We start from the raw sequence: 15,299 nt of genomic DNA, 5'->3' as shown, positions 1-15,299 counted from the left end.
TATTATTATTATTATTATTATTATTATTATTATTATTATTATTATTACTGTTCACGCCGCGCTGCACAAACCGAATGCACAATTCGTAAAAAACGGTATTTAACCGACGCTACAGCGCTGCATTTCCGCGTTTTTATTAGGTGTCTATATACTGCCGGCTACAGTATAATACGATGGCTGCACGCGTATTACCTATGCATTGTACGCGCGATCGATATTCGTTCGACCAATCGTTTTTCACTCGTTGATATACTCGTCTATGTTATGATAGAATATATTATTTTTTCTCGTGCAGAGACGTTATTTTTCCGAGCTATTGCTGTAGTAGATACGGCCTATTTATTCCATTTCACTTTCAAGCTATTTTATGAACCTACATTTTTATACGCGCGCGGTTCACTGGAAGCAGTTGTTTTCCAGTATATCGTTCATTCCTTATAAACACCTTCGGATAATCGTATTCAATACACACGCTTATATACGGGTATAAGAACACCTATCACATACATATAATATATTACTATTATATTTATGGCAAAAATTATATTTTTCAAGTACAAGTTCTAAATTTTGTTAGAATATATTCAGATTTATCTACAAAGAAATACTATTAATTTTCACCCATTATATATGGATACAACTTCAATGAACCATCTATTATTTTTTTAATTGTTTAGTTATCTTTGCAAACGCTGCAGTGATGCACAGTGACGTGATCTCCATCTCGTTTCCTGCACGTGTATCTTATATTTATATTGTCGTAGATGACGGAAGACGGGTAAAAGAGACGAGGCATAAAAGTATAGGTACATAATAATCAAACGGAAAATTGAGATGATCACTATACGCCATTAATATGTCGACAGACAAAAATTTACTTGATAATAATTTATTTTTTGTGTCTATTTAAGTATCAAGTCTGTGCGTGTAGTATCCCCGAACAAATTACAATGTGGACTGTCACGAGCGTAGCAATGATACCATTATGTTTTAGTCATTACACAAAGGTCTCATGGAATTAATAACAGTGCCAGACACCACCAATATTAGATTATCATTAATATAATATTTGAATTTAATACACGTATATTTGCGTAGGTCGTATACTATCGTGTAATAGTGTAATATGAAATATTTCGTCGACGATAAATTGTGCCACCAAACTACTGAAAAAATAAAACTGCACCAAAATATACTAAAAATAATTCTTTGAAAAGCCTAATCTATTAAATTACTTTGATAATAAATATGTTTAATAATTTCAAACTTGAAACCTGCAATGCTTGTATTTTTTATTATGATAATACATTTTGAAACGGATAAATCATAAATTTTAGAAATAAATTAATGTGGATTACATCGTATAGCTTTCAGACAAAACCTATTTTATGTGGGAAAGATATAAAAATAATAATAGTCTTTCAATAAGCTTTTAAAGTTGATTAAAAAATTCCAAGTTTATAAAATGATAAACAGTTATCTTTGGCCCAATAATTTTTTTTATATAGTGTCAAAATATACTACGCCGTTCTAACTTATATTTTTAATCAAATATATGAGTATAATAGGAAGACATTAATTGGTCAGTCAAAATTAATTTCATTTAATTAATTTACATTATAATATCCATTTATTATATTTTTATCTATTATGCATTTTAACAACTGCAATACAATTTAATTACGTTTATAATAATAATTTATTCATACAAATACAGTTAATATTCAAAAGGTTATTCATTTACTGTACTTGATCATAATTATTTATGAATCTACATTATACTTAAAATGGCAGACTATTTGATTATTAATTTCTCCAAGTGATAAATAACACATGATATGCAAATATATTTTAACCAATGCTTACGTTGTACAGTAAGCTCTACAATAATTAAAACTTATTTTAAGCACTTGAATATGTTTTTAAAAAAAAATCCTCGAGCTTTTGACAAGTATATATGGTTAAAAGGTTTTATTTTTTCTTCAAGACATTTTAAATTTCGGAATCATTAGGTGCCTCTTTAATACGTCATGGTATTTATCAACGTAAAATAGTAATAAACAAATCTACTATAACCCATTACTGTTTAAAACATTACATTTATTGAAAACACTTTCTCTTTTCAAAAATTAGTATTAATTAAACCAGAATATTATTACAAACTCACGTATCCATACAAAGCACGAAGACAACTAAGTCTCTTGATATTTTTATAAATTATACAACAAACAACAATACTTGTTCAAAAATTGAAAATTTTAATTTTAATACACTGTATAAGATGTAATTTATACTATGTTTCTTCAAAGTCGAAAATTTCAATGATTTGCAAGCAAGCACATTGTTGCTATTGACAGTGATGGTTTGTTAACAGTGTAATTGAAGATGATTTTAAAGTACTGAATTATATTTTATACTATTATAAATAATTAATTAGTCATTGATAAAGTTCAAAAACCAAATTTTAAAACATAAAATATGTTTATTAGTACATAATATTTACCTGGCACAATGTTTACAATTTCAGAAAAATAAATAATTAATTTGTCTTATGATTTCATTAATAAGTGTCAACATACGATGTAAGATTTGGTTTTAATCGTTACATTTTTTCCTTTAAATATATCTTATTTTTTTTCTCAAAAAAATGTAATGAAACTCACCTATCGACGATTTCTCCCATTATTTTTACAAGTCGTTTGTTCAATATTCACGATAATTCAATATTCCCGTTCACTGTGATATCGTCTCAAAGCTGATTGTTTATGTTTGATACCTATATTACATTGGTAAGACACTAACACAATTTCACAAGATCGAGCGTTAATTATCAAACATTACTATTTCAAATATATAATAACCTCATACCTAAATCAAAAATTTGTATTAATAGTGGCATAATGGTTATTGATTATTGATTAGTTTTATAGTTAATTTTGTTAACTTAAAAATAAAAATAAAAAAATTGTTTTAATAATACAATTTAAAATTTAAAATCTTCCAGCTTATTTTTATGTTAACTTAACTACTAAAATATTATGATTTTCCCAAATGCATGTACACAATTTTATTATTTATTATAGTATATATGTGTAGTATAGATTTCAACAAATTTTTAACATACAGGTTGTTATATCAAAAAAAAATGTATAAAGGTCCTCAAATTTGAATTTTGTACACAGGGGCCTTAATTGATTTAACTGAGATACTGCAATTTTTATCGTAAAGCTACTTAAATGTATGTAACGTTTTAATAATATAAATTGAGCAAGTCAAATCGACAGTGATTTAATAAATATCACATTGACATAAAATTATCAACTTTGTATTTTATTTTGTAGTTTTAATTTTCAATAATCCCAAGAACTTTGCACATGATTTTATTTACTTATTTAAATTTAACTTTTAAATTTCTTTAAGAATTAATTAACATTTTGTTACAGTGTGTCTATACATACAACTTATACATAGTTTAATCTAATCCTAAGGAAATGGATTTAAGTTTAATTTGAATAAAAATTTTATAATTAGATTTTATAATATCAGTTTAAAATGATTTCATCCGCTAATATAATCAAAAGTATTTATCATTCGAAAACTTTTCAAATGTTCGTAAAAATAAGATATACGAGTAAATAATACATCAACATTTCTGCAGTAAAAAAATAGCATGTTAATTATACCTATAATTAACAAAACGTTTAATTTATAAAATATTTATTTGAATTAAATTTCCTAAAACTGAACAATGTTTTATGACAGTGAAGTTGTACAAATAAAAAACATTTTTTATCAAATGTGAAATGATTTTAACAAGATGAAAATTGATTACTTTGTAATTTTCCATGGATAAATATAGTAAAACTTACGTAATACATGCAAACAAAATTACATTTAATAATTTCAAATTAAAATTTTGATGTATATTAGATAAACTACTGAACTTGAAAATTTACTTCAAGTTTTTAATAAAGTTTAGCCTTTTATTTTTAAGTTAGTATAATACTTAGACATAAATGCATCTATACTTACTTAATTAATTATTTTATATTATTATAGTAGCATACTAACACTTTTATAATAGAACGTATTAAAAAGTTACAGCGCTTAAGGGACGTTCTTTATTACGTAATTTATTTACATTTTTATTTTCCTATAAAATACACTATATTATAAATTGTAAGTTCATAATTTTTATTTTTTTCTATAGGTACTAAATAATTTCATTGCTGCTTATTCATTAAAAAAATAAAAATAATGAAAATAACAATGACTAGAAATCGTAACCTAACGTTTTAGAAACCAGAACAAAAAGGTCATAATAACCGATAATAATTATAACTGCAAAACTTAAAAATAAATTAAATTACTTTATAATACTCATATATATATATATATATATATATATATATATATATATATATACGTACATACATAACCTACGTAATTGAATAGGTGAAAAAAATAAAATTATATAACAAACATTTTTTTATAAATTCTAATCAATTAATTTCATTATTTTTATATTTGTCCATTTCTGTTTTTATAAATATTTCCTTATTTTTAGACTTGAAGGTTCTATAGTTTGTACTTCACAATTTTACATATATTTCAATTTTACTACTTTTAATGCATCAATGAATTAAAAGACGTTTGGATGTACAGAACAGAAGCAACTGTTAAACTTTCTGTGAATCTTTCACAGAAATTATTAGTTGTTTGTACTACACATCTAGTATATTAAGTCCACATTGTTGGTAGAAATGAGCTATCCTTTTCAATTAAATTTTCTTTTTTTTAATCAAAAAATACTTCAAGCTTTTACTGGTTTTAATGACATCAAATCATTAATATAACAATCGTGGACGTCTTCGGGCAATAATAAAGATTAGTCAAACTACAACTTTAATGCTCTTCCTATTATGGAATAATTATTTTTAAATTCCTTTGAGAGACATAATTGTTATATTTTCTTCTACCGTGCTTGGCCCGAGTAAAACCGACACCCTTTTAGTTGGGCTACTTGAGCTAGAGGCCATACTTCAAAGATCGCTACATGAATGACTCTTTCATAGTCCGCATATATTTTATCTGGGTTCAAATAATTTTGAATTAGATGAAAACCTTTTGTATACTTGTCACTAGTTTTATTTGAAAATAAAAAGAAAACTAGAGAGACATAGAAGTTATTTTTTAGACCGTATACGGGAAAAAGCTGATAAAAAAAAGCATGGGACAACTTTTGAAAGTACTTTCAATAAACATAGTTTTTATTTGACGTAATACTTCCAAATTGTTAATATATAAAAATCCAATAATATTAGTTTGTGCACAGTTGAAAATAATACATTTTCTCCCCGATTAGTCATTCAATTATAATAATTTAATAAATTATAAGTCTTATTCAATGTTTTGAACACCGACTATCATGTATATTTTTTTAATTCCGTATAAAACTTAGTATCTCGAATTTACAACAAATAATTTTTGCTAGCCGTTTATGCAATACTTCTTGAGTTTTTCGTTTTGAACTTTTGTTTGATTTCTATCTGTTCAGTTTTTATGATTGTCTTTTTTATAATAATTTATGATAGGTATATTTATACAGTATACTTTTATCGACAATTGTATTTAAATTATTTATTATCAAAACATGACTTACATGTTCTTTGTACACACTACACATGTTCAATGGTTAATGTCATATCCCATTTTTTTTTAAATCAAAATTTATAACCTTTTAACGTGATAAGTTTTGTATTTTTTTCGCTCTATATAAATTCCACAGTCGATAATTTTTAAACGCAAATTTAACACATTTAAGTACACTCAACAGTTATTGCGATACATTACTGAATATCGTACGAACTAACGAGTAATATGACACCAGTTTCATTACAGTTCATATCTAAATGACAATCTATTTCATATGTACTAATAATGACAGAAAATACCTTATAATAATATAAAATAATATTTTTAAATTATATTTTACCTTTTCGAAAGTCTTTATTGGAAACCAATTCGAATATCAATTTTCGGGTATGGAACCAATTCGGATGTAGCCAGTATAGATGTAAAATAATTTTGTGTGCAAACACAATAAAATTATGTTATGATTTTATCAGATAAGATGGGATGTGCAACAACTGTGTTGTAATATTGTAGAAAAAATAAAAAGTGTGCTACCACGCTGCTCTGATTTTTTCTTTCGTTATCTTTTTATTGACATCTAAGCAATAATTTATGAAATATAAGTAGTATTATAGTAAATTAAAAAATAAATTATTATTGTAATAATAACAATAAAGAAACTTGATTAATGATAATGTAAATTACTTGACGAAAAAGAATAAATATTTTTATTGCAATTGTGTGATAGAGTGCGCCTATTATTATGTTTATTAGACATAAATATTATATAGCCTTGATATTTTGACAGTTAGCTTTAGTTACGTTTATACGCTATGAGGATTTCTGTACGCAAATGAAAACCTAAAAACCGTAAAAATTGAATAAATAAATAATTTCAATTTATCTTTTTTAAATTTATAAATTAAAATTAATCATTTTGGATGTCGCCATCGTCAGTCTTAGAGAGCGCCACTAGTAATGGTCTAAACTGAAAAACTGTTTAAAGAATACAATATAAATAGAACTACATTTAAACTTATACATTAACACAAACTTTAAATATACACCACGTACATTTTTAAATTAATTAAAATAAAATATACCAATATAACTATTACTTAAACTTTTTTTCGAATTTAGAACGTGCCCAAACACACTTAAAACACTCCGCTCCATAGCTTCACCTTTATAATGAGTGCAGACTGCAATATTTACATAAACATTTTCCCAGACCCATTATCCGTCAATTTATTTACCTCTTAATCATTATTGATTTACAGTGACGAGCAGTATTTTTTATTTTCACTTATCAGCAAATCGTAATAATAAACAACAATGTATCGTCTCAATTGACACTTGACATAAATTTATCCGTTTTATGATACTATATATTTAGTAGGTGTATGTAACATGCATATTATAATAATAATGAATATTTACCATTGACATAAGGATTGGGATCCCTTTATTTTATAAAATATAGGTAGTATTGGATACGTCATACCATGAGGTTCAGTATTTTATCAAACTGTCATTATTGTAGGTATTTGTGTAATATATATTATGTACATATTAACATTTTACACGGTTCGACGTATTATAATATATTAGTTTAGTTATTATAGTGTGTGTTTCATAATCATTTTAATATGACAGCCCACAATAGATCCTTCTTCTGCATAGTGACCTATAAAAAAAATTCTAGTTATATATCGTAATAGGAAGGTACTATCTGTCTTATACAACTATTTATAATTTAATCTTTTAATCTTATAATATGCTTGTAAATTATAACCCGTCAAATAACTTTGAGACAAATTACATAGGTATCTAGTATCGTATCGAGCAAATTAATTTACAATAACATAAAAGTATTATAAAATTTGATAATTAAAATAATTTCGATTTTTTGTAGGTAGATACTATATTTACAGTGTTTATATTAGAAGCTAAGTAAAAATATTCAAAGGATTATTAAAAAAAATAATAATAATTTTTTATTGAGATAACTGCATTTTACATACTATATTTAAAAAAATGTAGAGAAATGAGTAAATTATATTTTTAATGAGTGCTTATTTATAAAAAAAATAATAATAATTTTTTATTGAAATAACTGCATTTTACATACTATATTTAAAAAAATGTAGAGAAATGAGTAAATTATATTTTTAATGAGTGCTTATTTATAAAAAAAAATTAAAACTGAAAATAGTTTATTATATTAAGACAATCCTACACATAAATAAAACGCTTTAAGGTAACTCGTTAAAAAAATGCGACTCACAAATATCTGTTAAACTAGGTACAACATTTCAGTGATTTGCCGCAGTGGGACACAAGTTCCAATAGTTGTAACTAGCTCAATTTAAGCTACAACACGAATTCAAAAACGGTTTCAAATATTAGAGATACACCTCTCCTAAATGTATACATAATAATAGATACGTTAATAGATTGTAGTTCGATATTTGTTATTTTTTCAAACTTCTAATATAATGATAACTCATAAGAACTTCTCCTATGTGATGTTATTGCACGCATCAACCGAAAAAATACTTAACTTTTCAGTCGTTATGTATCAAAGTGTTCCCACATGCACGTGTTCCAGCATGTACGCGCTATAAAGTAAATCACAATTTAATTTACAGGTTACAATGAGTCATAGCAATATAACGAGAAACCTGTGGTATCTCTACTCGTAAAAAGTAACACTGCAACGGATCGGTCACTACTTAATCACATTCAATAATTTTCTTGCAAAAAATATTAGTGAATTTATAATTTTTGTGAAGTGTTAGCTAAAATACTGTCGGTTGTATGGAGCCGCTAAATTTCCACTTACCAAAGCCTGATAACAAAAAATGTAATATAATAAATTAATAAATAATTAATAAGATAAAAATAATTTTCCATGAAAACGTTTCAAATAAATATAAAAATTAACAATTTTTAACGAACTATAAAAATATACTGAAAGTAATCACTTACGATTTTTTTCAATAGTAAAATTATTATCACGTTGTTCTATAATTTAGCAAATAAATGAATACCACTATCACTGACCCATGTCATCATATTCCGGTGACTTGAGTGTTTTAAATAATAATAATATTTTTTTAATAAATTTCAATGGCGAAACAATCACGGGGACGTGGATAGTCAACTAAACATCATGGCTGTCGTCAATCCACTTTCTAAATCGATCATAATATAAAATTACGGCGATAATTAAAGTCTAGTTTTTTTGTGAATATATTGTGTTAAATTGAAAAATAATTTTGAGTATCTAATTACCACACATGTTATAGTGAAAACACATTTAGTTGTACCTCATACTTAATAGTAATGAAACAATTATTTTGAAACATATTTGCAAAGAAAAAACATTCGTAATACACTGATGTGATGTGATAAATAATTTAAAAAAAAAAAACATTTTGACGTTAAATGATTCATCTTAATGATTTTTCTGACTTAATTAATTTATAAAAATATAAAAACTATGATTTATTTATCAAGATATAATATATAAATTGTAAATGTGCCAGTATTACATTTTTAGTAATAGATCCAAACAATTAAATATAATGACATTTGGTTAAATAAAATATAATTTTCTATACAATCCCTTCATGAGTTTATTGTGTAATCAAATTTTTTAGCAACTCTAACATAATATGATGTATTGAATTCAATAGATTAGGTTTTGGTCTTTATGACTAAAATTATACAACAAAATGGATTATTGTATTTTCTATTATTGTTTGTTAGAGTGTACGCTTACGTATGAGTACGGTGTGACATAATTTAATGCTACACAAACAATTTTCTCATTATTATTTATGTGAAAAAACTGAAGAGATATTATAATATATAGTCTATAAAGAGTTTACCTATAGTATTATTTTTTCCATCCAAACTAAAGTTTCGGTCGTTGGATACCATTCGAGTGAAACCTAATGCAGAATATTGGTAGTTTTTTTACAGAAAACTTGTGAAATAACACATCATAATAATATTGTAGGTAATGAACCGTATTTTTTTTCTTCAAATTTTATAACTATTAACATTCGTAAAATTTACGTTGGTTCGTTGGTTTCAATAAAAAAAAGTAATAAAAACTTATGAATAAAATTAACAACTTTGAAATCGTTTAAAAAACTACACGAATCGTGACCAGATACTACCTATAATAGCTATCCAGTATCTGACATTATAAATAATAAATAATTAAAAAACTTCCGTAAAGTATTCTGTATATTGTTAGAACATGATCAATAGATAACAATTATAAAATAATCAGTCTCCCAATCTCATGAACGTAATTTTGTGTCATAATTTTTTTACTTAAAAATGATTATTCTTTTTCTTTTTTTTAATTATTATTATTAAAAGTTTTAATTAGACGATTTAAAAAAATAAATCACAACATAGTAATTTAAAATTAAACTAAAAAAAATTTTTCTATGTAGATAGTTTTATTTATAATAATGGAATAGTAATAAATTACCCATCAATAGTTATAATTGTTTTAATGTTTTTATGAACTATATTAATTATATGGAACATTTTTAATGATAATTATTTAAATGACGTATTTTAGATCGAGTGAAACGATTGAATGATTTAGAACTTTGAAAAAATTGTAAAATGTCAAAAATTTGCAAATTTTTTTTATAGTTAAAAGAACATAAAAAATTATATTTTTATAAATAAGATTTTAAAATGTAATACAAGATTTTCAATAAGTTTTTCTAATTTCTATCTGTAATAAAAAAAATCGATGAACATTTGAAATTTTTTGAATTTTTACAACATTGGATATTACCCGTAAAATAATTATGTCTCTTAAAACAATTTTAGATATTTAACTATGATTCAAAAATGAAAATTTGTCGATACTTTGTACTCAAAATTTGTACTCTAATTTGTACTCACCAAATGTTTTTATTATAACTTTTCAAACATGATAAAATATTTTAAATATTTTGACTATTTTTGAGTTATAAAATGTAGACATTTTCAATTTTTTTAGTTCCATTTCTATAAATATTGATGAAAAAAATTTTTCTCAATCAAACAGCTTATAACACAATATTCCACATAAGTTGTTCTTATGACTCTTTAAAAATTTTAAAATACTTACGCAATTTTTTTTTTTTGTTTTTTATTTTTAAGTAGTAAAAATTGCCAAAATTTAAAACTTATTTTACAATAAATAATATATATTAATAATCATAATAAATTAAATTTTTTCGGCAAAAATTTAAATCAATCTATCGTAATAAAGTAATATAAACTACTTTAATAGCAATATCGTAAAAGATATGTGGTAATATAGCCAAATAGACCGTCTCCACTCTCAGAATAATTTTTTATATATATATATATATGTATATTAAATACCAATAATATATATCACTATTCATTAAGTTAAAATTTAGAAAATCTATTATAATAACCCATTTGACAAAACAGTACCCATTTTTTTAAATTTATATACTACTTTAAAAATATACTTGATAAATTTAAGTGAAAATTGTTCAATGGAATGAACGTCATCAAAACTTGGGAAAATAAGAAACCTACACAGAAGAAAATGCACAACGTACTTACGGTATTGATATCCAAGAATAATGTTTTACATATAAAAATAATATGAAAAATGATAACAGAATTTGCAAAATCTAATAAAGGAATAAGTGTAGCAGTGATAATTTAGTTTCTTTTAACTTACATCTTTTTTAATTTCCTATAATATATATTTTAAAATTAAAATTAAAGTTTTTTAAGTGTCGCATTGAAAATTTTAACCCTAGACCACTTGTCTCCGTCTTGAGGTTGATATTAGCTGGTGTTGCTTATTTGTTTTTATGAAATAATAGTACGTACGTGCAATCTCATTACGAAGGGATGACGTAAAAGGTAGTTTCCCCGGATGATACGTTTTTAGGGGTGGTAATATTTTCAAAGCAAAACAAAACAAAATAAGTTTTTTTTTTTTTTTTGTTTTAATAAGGATTACCAAATATACATATTGCTCCAAGGCAGCTCCAATCCATAATCCGGCTCTGTAGTACGCTTACTAAGTTTTATACTTAGAGTTTAAAATGTTTCATTTGTATAATAGGTATAACATAGTTATTATTTCAGTATACATTCATAGTTTCATCTTTCACTAACACAATATGAAAATAGCTAAACTAAATTTATTGAAAAACAAATAATTTTATTTAATACTAAAGGTTTTATTTACTTGGTTTTTTTTTTTTATATGGCGGAAAACTAATAAAATTAAGTGGTGTCGTTTCGAAAAAGCTAAGGAAAATCATTAATTTGTTCTTTATGAGTAGTAAAGAGTGTCTTTTAAAATCTGCCCTAAGGCGTCGTATTCGTTAACATGAAACTGAGTTAGCCACATAACTATAATAAGTAATATGAAACTATTCTCTTTTTCTGTTTGTATTTCAAATATATATACCTGTATAGTATCAATACAAAATTGTTCAAGGCACTTCTGTTAGGTATCTTTAAAACAACGCTAATATTATTATATATTAATGACTAAATATGCATTTTTAATGATTAGAATATAATACTATATAATCCGTATATTCTGTATATTTTATGTTAAGTACATCAAATTGCACTAAATTATTTTGATTAATTAATAATTAATATTCACAACACATCATAAGTACAAATAAATGTATTAAGGTTTCCAAAAAATTAACATTTCAAAACCTTCTAATAATAATCATCGTATTTGTTTAATAATAATGCAATATAAAAATTAAATATTTTTTCAAAAAATGTCGCATATATTTAGTGCAAGTACCAAAATTATATAATAATATACATATTATATAATATTCTACATAAACATTAAACATGATAAATCGGAAAATAATTTAAACATTTATTTAGCTAAAATTCAGTTATTGAGCATTGAAACTTAAAAAAAATATAACATACGTTATATAATTATAGAATGATTGTTTCCTCATTATGAGTAATAACTTATAACATTTCAAAGTTGTCGTTAAATAGACTATTTCAATTACAATAACTATACATTTATGCTTTAAATTAAAATATAATATAAATACATTAACAATAGTAATATAGTTTAATATAGTGTTATGCGTGTTCACGTCTAATCATTTTCAATCTCTATATCTATATTATTATAAATAAATTAGATTAAAAAATGAACAACTCTCAGTTAAATTTTACGTTTTGAAATTCAATATTGTTTTGATTTATACATTTATATTCATCAAAAACTTTTATTAAAATTTATTTATTGAATTTAAATAATATATTTATAATATTAATCGTTTAGATATAGACAATTTAGTACTACCAAATAGTTATTGTTATCAGTTATAATAATCACAGATACAGGAAAGCTCCTTGCGTATTTTTCTTACGTAGTCTGTGACCTGTGTTAGTAGAAAATTTACATCAATATCAAAACAATAGGAGCTTAATCATTAAAAACTTAAATTACTTTAATAAATATTAAATATAAACAAATAAAAAAATGTTTCAATTCCATTCTTTGACAGGTTTATAGGGTGGTAGCTAGATAAATCAACTGCAGTAACCTGTAGTAAGCAGAAGATTTTAATACCTAAGACCTAACTGTCTTAACTCATTTAAAACTTGTAAAAGATTTTGATTAGATAATATCATCTGTATAATCAAAACTTTTAACAATAGTACCATATTTTTTAACACTGTTATTACTTATTTATATTAAAATTTTTAATACTTGGGAAGTTGATAATATCGTATAAATCATGAATGTAGGTTATTAACAACTGATTCAACTATAGAATAATTCAATTTTTGTTTTTCTTTAACTACATTTTTGTAATTGTATATAATATATAATATACATATAAATTAAGGAATGACTTACTTCTTGAAGATTATATTATATTAAAGTAAGTAGACGATTATCTAATTAGTTAATTAAGAAGTAAATTATTAAACTTCAGTAATTAAATTTAATAATCCTTTGTTTAAATTAGTTTATTATAGTTACTTAATTTTGGAACCAAAAATTTTACTGCTGAAATATTACAGTTAATTAAATAAAAATTCTTTAATTTATATTAATATTTAATGGTAAATTATTTTGAGCACGCTATAATGATCGAGAAACAATGATTTGATTTTATCATATCAACATAATATTATGTATAAGATATAAATTATAATTATTATAATATTTACCTAGAGTGGTTTACTAATTTAAAAAATAAGATATTTAACCTTATAACATGAATTATATTAAAAAATTTTAAACTGTCTACTGTTACCATTTTGAAACACTAAAAGTTCAGAAAAACAAAAAAAATAATGTATTTAAAAATTTTATCAGTGTGACTTTATTGCATGTATAAATACATTTTTTTGTTTTACTCCATAGTTCAGGTATTGAGTGTAGTGAAAGAGGTATTTACATTTATATGTTTTATCTATCATAATTTAATATACAAGTTACTAGATTAAATAGTTTAATAGTGATATTTATTTTTAATTCGAGCAATATATGTAAAATATTTATTATTAATCAATACAATTTATTACTTTCATGATCACAATAGTTTTTTTTTTCAAATGCAATTCTTGGGTATTTAAAAAGATCATAAATTATAATCAATCTAACCTATTTATAAACCTAACCTATATCATGTTCTAAAAATCTGAAAAATAAATTTTACTTAACCGTAAATAACATATATTCAATTAAATTATTTTTTTTAACTCAATAAATTAGTCACCTTCGTTTTCCTAGCCTTTCATATCACACTAAAAATTGTTGTTTTTTAACTCTTAAAGTTCTAAAAATTGTCTTTTTTCTCAGTTTTTAAGATAAATTATGTGACCAAATGCGATTATATTTTGAAAAAATTTAGTTGTATTTTCAACATGTTAATAACTTGGATTTTTAAAATTTTTATTTTAATAGATTAATTTGATGTTTAAATTAAATACCTACTTCTACATAGATTGTACTTAAAACTGTGAAATATTTTTTATGAATATTGTTAAACTACAAGGTATGCCTATTTAATATGTTTGTACATTTTTGAATAAAATAGGTGAATACAATTTAATTCTCTATTAAAAGTAAAATTGACTTTATTTCATAGTCCTGCACATAACGTGTAATCACTATATCGTATTTAAATTTAATATAAAAATTTATCTCCTAAAGCAGCCATCGATTTTATTTTTCAATTTGTTTTAATCCAATAATAAATAAACTAGGTTAGATTTTTAACAAGTTTATATTTTAAAGTTTATAAATTCAAAATAATAATATCAATGTACATTACTATATTAGTACCTAATGTTTACAAAAATACATTGCAAACACTTAAAAAATACAATATATATCCCACCACCTGCAAACATTTTATTCTAACTTATTTTTTTGAATTTTAATTTTTTACTAATTTAACTGTATTCTATAGACACATTTTTTAATATTATTTATTTAGGACAAAAACAGAATTTTTTTTTAAATGTTTGAAAAACCAATTTATAGAACTGATTTTTAATTAATTATTAGTTCAATGAATATCTACTGTCTAATTTTATTAATAGTTGAGCTCTATCAAACAAAATGTTCAATATAAACTAAT

The 15,299-nt window shown here is 23.5% G+C and overlaps 1 protein-coding gene across 1 annotated transcript in view; it reads left to right on the top strand.

Annotated features, from left to right (window-relative positions):
• Positions 1-15,299, top strand: part of LOC112591626 (SRSF protein kinase 1-like) — a 40,554-nt gene that overhangs the window by 1,551 nt on the left and 23,704 nt on the right. The gene's annotated exons all lie outside the window — the stretch shown is intronic.

Source organism: Melanaphis sacchari, unplaced genomic scaffold, assembly GCF_002803265.2.
Source record: "Melanaphis sacchari strain LSU unplaced genomic scaffold, SCAv2.0 Contig13_pilon_pilon, whole genome shotgun sequence".
Taxonomy (NCBI): Eukaryota; Metazoa; Arthropoda; class Insecta; order Hemiptera; family Aphididae; genus Melanaphis; species Melanaphis sacchari.
Note: the sequence above shows the minus strand (reverse complement) of the source record. Positions and strands in the feature narration are given on the sequence as shown.